This window comes from Apium graveolens, chromosome 6 (assembly GCF_009905375.1).
Source record: "Apium graveolens cultivar Ventura chromosome 6, ASM990537v1, whole genome shotgun sequence".
In the NCBI taxonomy this organism is placed as follows: domain Eukaryota; kingdom Viridiplantae; phylum Streptophyta; class Magnoliopsida; order Apiales; family Apiaceae; genus Apium; species Apium graveolens.
Genome location: NC_133652.1, coordinates 193,874,602 through 193,887,263, shown reverse-complemented (window position 1 = coordinate 193,887,263; position 12,662 = coordinate 193,874,602). Strand labels below are relative to the sequence as shown.

At 37.2% G+C, this 12,662-nt stretch overlaps 1 non-coding gene across 1 annotated transcript; it reads right to left on the bottom strand.

The window, feature by feature from the left end:
• Positions 1 to 11,237: 11,237 nt before the first annotated feature.
• On the bottom strand, positions 11,238 to 11,344 carry LOC141669554 (small nucleolar RNA R71). Its single transcript, XR_012553827.1, has one exon. It is a non-coding gene; the product is annotated as a small nucleolar RNA R71 (small nucleolar RNA).
• Positions 11,345 to 12,662: the final 1,318 nt, after the last annotated feature.

Genomic DNA, 12,662 nt, shown 5'->3' with positions numbered 1-12,662 from the left:
CTCCAATAAATGTGGAGTCACAACCAAAATCTCTAGTAATAGAAGCACCTCAAACACCAAACTCACCCACAAACTCACTGGATGCGGATATGATAAACACATCAATTCCTGATTCCCCTTCTTTCACTTTGTTGGGGAAGCCAAAATCTAGTGCAAGTGAGCATCATCTTTTAGATGATTTGTTGGCTCACTTGCCCATTCTTTCAAGAACTGTTGACTCATCTGTGCCCAAAATATCTTCAATCAGCACAGAGTCCACAATAGTTTCCATTCCTAGTTCATTCATTTCTACTCTTTCGATGGATATTGCTCATCCGTGGAGTAGTGATTGTATCCTGACGGATAAGCTTAACAGCAGTTATCCGTCGGATAGCAGAACCACTCACCCGATGGATATCACTGATCTGTCGAGTATCTCTGCACAGCTTCAAACTTCATTTATTTCAAGTGCAGAAGAATTAGTGGTTGTACAGTCACTATTAGGATTGAGAGAGAAGAGTGTTTTGAGTGAGACTCTGGGTTGCTCCCAGGAAAAAGGAGAGGAAATGAGTGAAATTATGCAATCCATTTCTTCAGGATTAGCAAAAAAAGTGAGAGGAGTCCCACCTTAGATGGTGAAGGTGAGGGTGTGAGGGTGGGGAGCCAGGGTGAGACCCTGATGCAATAAAAGAGAGAAAATGAGAGAAATGCAGGTACTGGAGCTATAAGGATGGATGTCATTGCTAGTGAGTTAATGAATGTCCAGGATGCAGACAGGGAGGGACTATCTCAGCAACCTAAAGCTGTTATAGATTCCACCTCCCTTGATGCTGAGGCATTTACTCACCCTATTCCAGCTTATCAACTTCTAGCTGAACATGGCAATGATAATGCAGAAATGATGCTCAATCTGGTGCATACCACACAGTCTATGATAAGAGCTAAGGATGCCATCACAGCTTTGCCCTCTACAGCTGGTGATGTGGATTATGAGACTGGTGGCTCAGCTGATTTCTTTGGTGATGAAAGTGGGGATAGTGAAGATGAAGCAATGGACATAGGGGGAGAAGTAGATTCCAGTTCAAGATCAGGTATGCCATCATGGGCATTTTCAAAACACTGTGATGAGCACTACTTCAAGATAACCCTGATCCAACTAATCAATCATACATATACTTCTCTTCAAACCACTTCCAATGCCAGCACCAAGAAGCTCATTCAGGCATATCTAGCCTCTCTGCAACTTCAACAAATTCAAGGCTTCCAACATGCTAGGGATGTAAACACCATCAAGGGTGATATTGAGGAGATGAAGAAGGCCATTTCAGACAAAATGGACTCTAAGCTTCCAGAAGCTACAATGCTTGACATCAAGAAGCAATTAAGGAAAAAATCTGATCTTGCAACCAAGATAGATGCATTGGACCAAGAATGTCAACCATGGAAGCATCTTTGACAGCCATTCATCTTCATCAAGCCCAATAGACAGATTTACTTCAAAAACTGGTGGCTGCTCAAACCCCCTCCTCTGCTCAACTTGATGATAACAAAAAGGGGGAGAACGGACTAAGTGAGGGGGAGAAGCTTCAAATTCAAATCAGTAAAGTGATTGTGCCTTCAATTACTATCTCAAAGCCACCAGTTACAACCAGTATAGATCTGATAAATGCAGCAGCAGCCAACTTTAGAGCAGCTGAAAAGGAGAAGTTGAGTCCACTCAACTGGAAGAAGATTGATGAGGATATACAAAGGAAGTTTGAACTAGTCAAGGAGCCAGTAAAGTCATCCATCCATCACTCTCAAGTCAAGCAAATTTCTGTGAATGAGATGAGCATGAACTATCTGGAAAGGGGACAATCATCCTGCATCAAATCTCCAAAGGCTGAAATAATTCTGAAACCAAAGGTAAATTATTCAAAATTATCATTGAAGAACCCTTTGGATACTGTGTATGAGACACCTAAGCCTGATGAAAAGAAGCTTCTGTCAAGGTCAATTTCTTTCTACAAAGATCCAGCTGATTCAGCTTCTAAAAAGAGAATTGCTAAAATTTTCAGGAATGGGAAAGAAATTTGTGTGGTGGGTGGACATCCTCAATTTTCTCAAGCAAAGAGAGAAGAAAAGGCTAGATTGAAGCAGGAAAAGAAGCAAGCTGCTCTAGATGCTTAAAAGGCTAAACAAAAGAAAGAGCAAATTGCTATATTGGCCAAGCTACATGCTGTAAATTCATCACAACAAATTCTTGCTCAGCCATCTGAAATCATTGAATCTAAAGATCCAAAAAAGCAAGTTGAACAACAGAAGAAGTCTCTAAGAATCAAGGAATTGGCTAAAAGAACCAAAAGGAAACTGGACATTGTTGATAAGGAATTGGAGAATCAGTTTCCCAAGAAATCCACTCCAACTACAACTCAAGCATCAAAACCCTCTGTGGTATTTGAAGATATCAAGATAGTGGATCCTTACAGGAACATTTATGGTGAACCTATTGTGCCTAAGGATGAGCCAATATAATGGGAAAACATTCCAATTCCTGATTTCAATTTACCAATCCTCAGCAAGCCAAAAAGAACAAAGTCAAGAGCAGTCAAGAAAGTGAAGCTGTCACCTCTCAAATCAAAATCTCTAGTCAAAGCTCAACCTAAAGTCAACAAAGGAGATTATATGTACTTGTGTGACATCAAGGAATTTTCTGATCTAAACCTCTATCTAGATGAACTAGATGAAGTGAGAGGAATTGATGCATACAGAAACCTACCTGAAAGGTTAGTGTTCAAGTACAAGGGAGGAAAGGAGATTCAGTGGTCACTTCACAGGATCCTTCTAGAAAGCCAAGCTGTACTGATTAAGGTTTATTCATCCTTCAATAAGAACTTTGGGTTCAATGTTACTGCAAGAAGAATGGTACTAAAGAAGATTGAAAAACTAATGAGTGTTAGAGCTAAAGATGCACTCCCAAAGACTCTAATTATTCCTTACACAGGGAGAAGAGTGCATCTAAGGCCCTACTGGCTAATGAAGTTCATGGATGATAAAGGAGTGAGAAGATTTTTCAGATTAGAAGACCAATTGAGCATCTCTAGCAATGAGACTCTCTTGGAAATACAAGAAAAGGTAAATCTCTCAGAATCTAATGAACTGGAATTCCACAGGCAGCTCCAAAATCAGATTGAAGAAAATAACAGAAAGCTTGGAAAGAGATCCAGACCTTCAAGAAACTAGATAAATCTACTCAGGCTAGAGGAGCATCTTGAAAATGACCGTGAGTAAAACTTTGTACATTTTGTTAATTGAAGCACTTTTTAGTACTATCTACTATCTTTTAAAGTTGTATTTTTTAGGGTGTTTTATTATCATCAAGTATCTCTTAGTTTATGACTACAATTCCAGTAGACATAAATTGGGGGAGATTATTGTGTATATGTTGTGTACTTGATGATTTCATGAACAAAACACCTTGGTAGATTTTACTAAGTGAAAATGTAGCACTCGACGGATAAGGATTATAGTCCCGAAGGATAACTCATTTTAGTCCCGATAGATGATGACTTATTATCCATCGAGTGAGTAGCTTATGTAACAATAAGTCTGTAGCACATTTCTGCATACACATTGTTTAGAATCTGTAGTAGTACTTAAGTCATGTTGACTGTAATTAGATATACAGAATAGGTTGATTAATTGTACATTGATGATGTCTTGTAATTCTGCATAAATGAAATGGAGTCAAGTGTTTGATTGCTACCCGACGGATAAACAACAATGAATTCGACGGATGATCAACAACCTGACGGATGATCAATAACTCGACGGATGATCATAAACCCGACGGATAAATAATTCAAATATCTATTGACAGTGACAGCACAGTCACATGCGTCGAGTGTATGCAAATAGAATGTGGTAGCCTATTCAACTGGGTTTTCAAGAACAAAGAAGCATTTCCATTTCCATGCTATTATGAAGATATTCAAAGATGCTGGAATAGAGTAATGAAGTAACATTGTATTAGACTTGATAGTTTTTGTTTTATTATCTTGTCTTATTACTTTGTAATCTTGGTGATATATAAACCAAGAAGCAGCAATAAAATAGCAACTAACTAAGGAACTAAGCAACCAAGAGAGAAACATTTGTAAGCTTTATTCTTAGCATTTCCCTCTTTCTAAGTTGTTATCATTTTGTAACTAGCTGTGAGCTTTTTGCACACAGAGTTCTCTCAATATATATTATATATCTCTGGTGGAATCATTCAAATCCACCAGAAAGTTTTTAAAGACTCTTGTTTTTAATTACTTGTGTTTTGATTCATTTGAAGTAACTATTCCGCACTCTACTAATCAATTCACACTTATATATATAAATATTTGAGTTAGAACATTTTAATTTAAGAAAAAGTTTCAAGAATTGCATTCAACCCCCTTCTGTAATTCTTGTTATATTGTTAAGGGACTAACAGAAACCCAGAATCCGTCGACTTCACTGGACTCCGGCGAGTCTGATTTGGAGTAAAAAACGTATCGTTTGGAATCCTTTTTGGTCCCAAATCACTGCAAATCACTTCACCAATCTATTTAATGCCAAAATCAACCAAAAACATCCCTGAATAACAATTTCCGATCTAAATCGACATTAATTCCGGCCCAAAATACCAACTTTTGATTTTGTACATGAAACTCGATGATTTATAGTGCAAATCAAAGCTAAAGAAAAGTATAATCAAACCCCTGACATTACACATACCAAAGATTCACAGAAATTACAGAGTTGTGATTTGAAAATCGAGCATAAACCCTAATAATCAAACTTTGCTATCCAGGTATCGTTTATTCAATTAAACACCATGAATCGATTGCAAATAACATCAGGAAGCTATATCAATCATCAAAACACCATAATAATCCTAGAATCAAAAAGCCCTAATTCGAACATAAACCCTAGAAATCAAAAATCAAAAACTATGAATTAAAACATGAAACTGATGCTAGAAACAAAGAGAATAGATGAAAACCTTCGATTTTGATACTCGAACTGCTTGATTTAGTACAGATCTCAGATCAAAATCAACGATTGAATCCTCGACCTGAATTTGTTCTTACATATTTTTAATGATTCATTAATTATAATTAAATAATTATTAGGCTATTTATAGTAGTAAAATTAATACTCCTAATTAATATTAAGGCCCTAATTCTACATCTCTTAAAATTAATAAGCCCCTAATTTTATAATTTTTGAGTATTAAAATTTAATTTATAAATATTTTATATATACAATATATATGTCAAAATTTCCAAAAAAATTGTGAATAATACAAAAAAATAAAGAAATGGTATAAATGAAAGTCCAATAATTTTATAAAAATAAAAATGTGATTTTTGTGAGGGGGTTTTAACACCCAATGGGGCCCGAAAAAGTCATTTTTCGCGAAACAAGAAAATTTGTAAAATACCCAGATGTTCAGAATAATGTGATGGTAAAAGCTGTTTGATGAAAAATAAGGCCCATTATTTTATTTGAAATACTTGCTTTAAAATCATGATTCAGGTCGTATAACTTTTGAAATGAAAGCTATAAATGCAAAAATAAAGTATCTGAAAAATATTTTAAAAATACCGGGACGACACATAATGCATGAAACACATAGCAATTAGGGTTTGACAGTTAATTACACATAAATGACATATGAACACACATAATTTACTATAAATATGATATAATACAGACGTAAATTTCCCAGACGTTACATCCTTCCCCCTTAACAGGATTCTGTCCCCAGAATCTCCCTACAAAAAGAAATGAGGATATTTCTATAACATTTCACTCTCAAGTTCCTAGGTTGATTCTTCAACCATAGGGTTTCTCCACAATACCCGCACTAAAAATACAGATTTATTCCTCAACACTCTCTCTTGCCGATCTAAAATTCTTACCGGCTGTTCTATAAAAGACAAATTAGGTTGGATATCTATCGGTTCATGCTCTATTACATGCTTAGAATCAGGATTATATCACTTAAGCATTGACACATGAAACACATTGTGAATATGTTGCATATGAGGCGGTAAAGCTAATTCGTACGCAACTTTTCCTACTTTCTTCAAAATTTCAAATGGTCCGACGTATCATGGCTTCAATTTACCCTTGTTGCCAAATATGGTTAATCCTTTCCATAGCGATATTTTGAGTAACACGTGCTCTCCTTCCTGGTAGTCCATATCTTTCCTAGCTTGATCTGCATATTTGTGTTGTCTATTTTATGCTGCATCCAATCATTTTCGAGTAAGTTCTATCTTTTCTTTAGTCTGTTGGATTAATTCTGGACCCAAAACCTTGCATTCTCCAACTTCATCCCAATATACTGGTGATCAGCATTTTCTTCCATATAACGCTTCATACGGTGGCATTCCAATGCTCGCATGATAGCTGTTGTTGAAAGAAAATTCAACTAAAGGTAGATGCTCATCCCAACTGCCTTCAAAGTCAATCACACAAACTCGTAGCATGTCCTCGATTATTTAGATAGTCCTTTCACTCTGCCCATCGGTTTGAGGATGATAAGTGGTACTCATGTTTAATTTAGTTCCAAAGCATTCTTGAAATTGTCTCCAAAATCTTGAGTTGAAACGGGGATCTCGATCAGACACAATAGATATTGGAACTCCATATCGCATCATAATTTCTTTGAGATACACGTGCACTAGCTTGTTGAGAGAAAATCTTTCATTAATCGGTAGAAAATGTGCCAACTTTGTTAGTCTGTCAATGATTACCCATATCGCATCATGATTTGCTTTAGTCCTTGGTAGTCCTACCACAAAATCCATTGCTAGATGTTCCGATTTCCATTCCGGAATATCCAATGGTTGCAGTAATCCACTCGGACATTGATGTTCTGCTTTAACTCACTGGCATGTGTAGCATTTACTTACCCCTTCTGCTATCTCCTTCTTCATATTCGGCCACCAAAAGTTTTCTTTCAGATCGCGGTACATTTTTGTACTTCCTGGATGAATGGAATACTTTGAATTATGCGCATCTCGCAATATTTCTTATTTTATCTCGGTCACATTAGGGATCCAGATTCTTGATGCAAAGCATAAGATTCCTTCTTTATCCTTCTGGGTGGTAATTTCTCCTTCGGTTAAGTCATCATCTTGACTCATCACTTCTTCTTGATAGCGTCAAATCTTCTTTAGTAATTCCGGTTAAAAAGTCATAGTGTAGATAGCTTCAGTAGATTCATTGGGAACATGAATTTTGATTTCCAACTTGTCAAATTCCTTGGCTAATTCTTCACATTAAGTTAACAGATTCAATCTTTCTTTCCGGCTCAGCGCATCTGCCACAACATTTGTTTTCCCTGGACGATAACTGATAAGTGGCCTTTTATACCACTTAGAGTGTCTCATAACGGCTTGAATTGGTGTCTTGAACTCGGGTATTTTGTGTATTTGACGCGTTTTTGAGTGTTTTTGCATTTCAGGGTATAACTTGCTTAGATAAGTGGATTTCATCAGAATAAAGCCTAAGGAAGTGCTTGGAATCAGTCTCGGGTTGATGTGCGAAGAATTCAGCAAAAACAGAAGCAAAAATAGGAATTTTCCAGAGAGCTTGCAGGCACCCGCTAGATGGGAGCAGGCGCCCGCCTGGAAGAAGGAGACGGACGCCTAGGTGCGGATTTTCAGAATCTGGATTTTATAATTCTATTATAATTGGGCTTCTATTAGCACTTGTTCTCTTGGGTTATTATATAAACCTTATGGGAAGACGTTTTCTTTATCGAGAGCGAAGGCAAGAAGATAGATAATACCGTTTTAGCACGCAATAATGAAGAAGAGGAAGTATTAGTTTATCTTGTGATTCTTTTAATTCATTGTAACAGTGGATGTTAGTTTTCTTTGTGCTTTGAACCTTAATACTCTTGTGACCTACTTTATTATTTATAAAGTATTTTTATTAGTTTATATCATTGTGTTATTATCAGGCTTTCATATAAACCCATGGTGATGATGAGTTCTATTATGGGCTAGTCGTGATCATGGGATCCTAGTGGATTTACTATGAATTTTTTTAGTTAATTGTTTAATACCTTGTTATGTGGTGATTATATGATATCTAGTATAGGTTGTGCTTATTCGTCTTATGTGCGTCGCGAACATGTAAGATAGCCTGTTAATCTCTTGTGAAGCGACATTGAATCTTGAGATTTAGAACTTGACATGCTAGCATAGGTTCATGGATTGTATGCATGATTAGTGGGTAACTCTAACTGTTTTACTTGCCCTGTGTAATCACCATGAATAACTTGCGCTTAAATCATTATGTTGTCAAATTCTGTAGACATATAGGGTCTCAACGTAATTGATGCCTATTCAACTTCTATCTTAATTATGAATGGTTGGTAGAATGGTATTCGTACAACGAAAGTTGGCATTTATCAGTTTCGTGTTGTTCGATTAATATCATCATCAATCATCATTACATGCTAAGGGTAATAACAATAACTATTGAATGAAGTAGTAATGACGTAAGGATCTCATGTGTGTTTAATATTGTGAATTTAAGTGTTTAATTCTTGTAGTAATTATTAGTTAATCAACTTAATTGTTATTGTCTTTAGTCCTTGGTAGTCCTACCACAAAATCCATTGCTAGATGTTCCGATTTCCATTCCGGAATATCCAATGGTTGCAGTAATCCACTCGGACATTGATGTTCTGCTTTAACTCACTGGCATGTGTAGCATTTACTTACCCCTTCTGCTATCTCCTTCTTCATATTCGGCCACCAAAAGTTTTCTTTCAGATTGCGGTACATTTTTGTACTTCCTGGATGAATGGAATACTTTGAATTATGCGCATCTCGCAATATTTCTTATTTTATCTCGGTCACATTAGGGATCCAGATTCTTGATGCAAAGCATAAGATTCCTTCTTTATCCTTCTGGGTGGTAATTTCTCCTTCGGTTAAGTCATCATCTTGACTCATCACTTCTTCTTGATAGCGTCAAATCTTCTTTAGTAATTCCGGTTAAAAAGTCATAGTGTAGATAGCTTCAGTAGATTCATTGGGAACATGAATTTTGATTTCCAACTTGTCAAATTCCTTGGCTAATTCTTCACATTAAGTTAACAGATTCAATCTTTCTTTCCGGCTCAGCGCATCTGCCACAACATTTGCTTTCCCTGGACGATAACTGATAAGTGGCCTTTTATACCACTTAGAGTGTCTCATAACGGCTTGAATTGGTGTCTTGAACTCGGGTATTTTGTGTATTTGACGCGTTTTTGAGTGTTTTTGCATTTCAGGGTATAACTTGCTTAGATAAGTGGATTTCATCAGAATAAAGCCTAAGGAAGTGCTTGGAATCAGTCCCGGGTTGATGTGCGAAGAATTCAGCAAAAACAGAAGCAAAAATAGGAATTTTCCAGAGAGCTTGCAGGCACCCGCTAGATGGGAGCAGGCGCCCGCCTGGAAGAAGGAGACGGACGCCTAGGTGCGGATTTTCAGAATCTGGATTTTATAATTCTATTATAATTGGGCTTCTATTAGCACTTGTTCTCTTGGGTTATTATATAAACCTTATGGGAAGACGTTTTCTTTATCGAGAGCGAAGGCAAGAAGATAGATAATACCGTTTTAGCACGCAATAATGAAGAAGAGGAAGTATTAGTTTATCTTGTGATTCTTTTAATTCATTGTAACAGTGGATGTTAGTTTTCTTTGTGCTTTGAACCTTAATACTCTTGTGACCTACTTTATTATTTATAAAGTATTTTTATTAGTTTATATCATTGTGTTATTATCAGGCTTTCATATAAACCCATGGTGATGATGAGTTCTATTATGGGCTAGTCGTGATCATGGGATCCTAGTGGATTTACTATGGATTTTTTTAGTTAATTGTTTAATACCTTGTTATGTGGTGATTATATGATATCTAGTATAGGTTGTGCTTATTCGTCTTATGTGCGTCGCGAACATGTAAGATAGCCTGTTAATCTCTTGTGAAGCGACATTGAATCTTGAGATTTAGAACTTGACATGCTAGCATAGGTTCATGGATTGTATGCATGATTAGTGGGTAACTCTAACTGTTTTACTTGCCCTGTGTAATCACCATGAATAACTTGCGCTTAAATCATTATGTTGTCAAATTCTGTAGACATATAGGGTCTCAACGTAATTGATGCCTATTCAACTTCTATCTTAATTATGAATGGTTGGTAGAATGGTATTCGTACAACGAAAGTTGGCATTTATCAGTTTCGTGTTGTTCGATTAATATCATCATCAATCATCATTACATGCTAAGGGTAATAACAATAACTATTGAATGAAGTAGTAATGACGTAAGGATCTCATGTGTGTTTAATATTGTGAATTTAAGTGTTTAATTCTCGTAGTAATTATTAGTTAATCAACTTAATTGTTATTGTCTTGACATTGAAGAATAATCATACATTAGTGAGTAAGTGTTAATTAGATATAAATAATTAGAGTCTCTGTGGGAACGAACTATAAATCATTCTATATTACTTGCGAACGCGTATACTTGCGTGATTTATTTAGCACATGCTTTGTTCCTAACAAGTTTTTGGCTCCGCTGCCGGGGACTCGGAGTTAATTTTTTTAGTTTATGTACTTGCCATCAGTGGTCATTAGGATTCATTGATTAAGACTTGTTACTTACTGCTTCCGGTTGTGTTTCAGGTACTCTAGCGAGCGTTTATGCAAACACGTTCTCGCACCCGCAAGAGAAATCTGGATAAAGCTGAGGAGACAGATACAGCTCTTGACTTTCCGGAGAAGATAGTTTTTGAAGATTTGGATAAAGAGAGTGAAAAGAAAGAACCTGAAACAATGGGTGATCGTGTAGTTCAAGCTGATCCAGCTGTTATGGACATTTCTCGGCCAAAAATTGATGACATTCAATCAAGCATCATTTATCCGGCTATTCAGGCCAATACTTTTGAAATCAAGTCGGGCACTATTCAGATGGTGCAGAATTCTGTTTCTTTCGGAGGTGCTGCGACTGAATATCCCAACATGCATATCAGGAATTTTGTCGAGATCTGTATTACTTTAAAATATAATGGTGTTACTGATGAGGCTATCAAGCTGAGGCTTTTCCCATTCTCTCTGAAGGACAAAGCTAAGGACTGGTTACATTCTTTACCAGCTGGGTCCATCACTACTTGAGAAGATCTTGCGTAAAATTTTCTGGTGAAGTTCTATCCAATGGCCAAGACTGCAGCTATGAGGAGTGCTCTTACTCAGTTTGTTCAGCAACAAGGAGAATCTATGTGCGAAGCTTGGGAGCGCTATAAGGAGGTGTTGAGAAAGTGTCCACATCATGGTATACTTGACTGGAAGGTGATCACTGGTTTCTACAATAGTTTGGGGGCCTAATCTCGGCCTATACTTGATGCAGCTTCTGGAGGCGCCTTGTGGGCCAAAAGCTATACTGAGGCCTATAATCTCATTGAAACTATGGCTGCAAACGAGTATGAAAACCTAACTCAAAGGATGATGCCTGGGAAGGTAGAAGGTATTCTAGAAGTTGATGCAGCTATAGCTATTGCAGCGCAGCTTCAGACGCTGTCTATAAAGGTCGATTCTTTAGCCAACTACGGAGTAAATCAAATAGCTAGTGTCTATGATCTTTGTGCAGGCTCTTATGCTACGGATCAGTGTTCTCTTGTTAATAAATCTGTTCAGTATGTGAACAATTTTCAGCAACCGCAGTAGCCTGTGCCCGCTACTTATCATCATAATAACAGAAATCATCCCAATTTCAGCTGGAGCAATAATCAGAATGTTGTTCAGCAACCATATCAGCAAGCTGCAAGTAAATAGTTTAATCCACCTGGATTCCAGCAACCTCAACAATTTGCTCAAAGACAATCATATCCTCAACAAGGAGGTGCTGCTCCACCTTCTAGTGCTGATTCTGAGGAGTTAAAGTTGTTGTGCAAAAGTCAGGCTGATTCTATAAAGACCTTGGAAAATCAAATTGGACATATAGCCAATGCCTTGCTCAATCATCAACCTGGCACACTTCTCAGTGATACTGAAGTGCCAGGTAGGAAGGAAGCTAAAGAGCAAGTCAAAGATGTCACCTTAAGGTCTGGAAAAGTTGTTGATGCTGAAAAAGCAAAAAAGGTAGAAGTTGAAGTTAAGGATGAAGAAAAAAAGCAAAAGGAAAAAGAGGGGGAACCAAGGAAGACTACTATTGAACACACTCTGCCTGAGGGTAATACAAGGGAGAAACAGCTCTATCCTCCACCACCTTTTCCTAAGCGATTGTAAAAACAAAAGCTGGACAAGCAATTTGGTAAGTTTCTAGAGGTGTTAAAGAAACTTCACATCAACATACCTTTCGTTGAGGCTCTGGAGCAAATGCCTAGTTATGCAAAATTTATGAAAGGTATTCTTTCGAGGAAGGTGAAACTGGATGATCTTGATACCATTGCTCTGACGGAAGAGTGCAGTGTCGTGCTGCAGTAAAAGTTACCTCCAAAACTCAAGGATCCAGGTAGCTTCACCATTCCTTGCACCATTGGCAAGTTGTCATTTGACAAGTGCCTTTGCGATTTGGGAGCAAGCATCAATTTGATGCCTTTGTCTATCTTTAAAAAGCTGAATTTGCCTGATCCGAAGCCCACCTACATGTCTCTA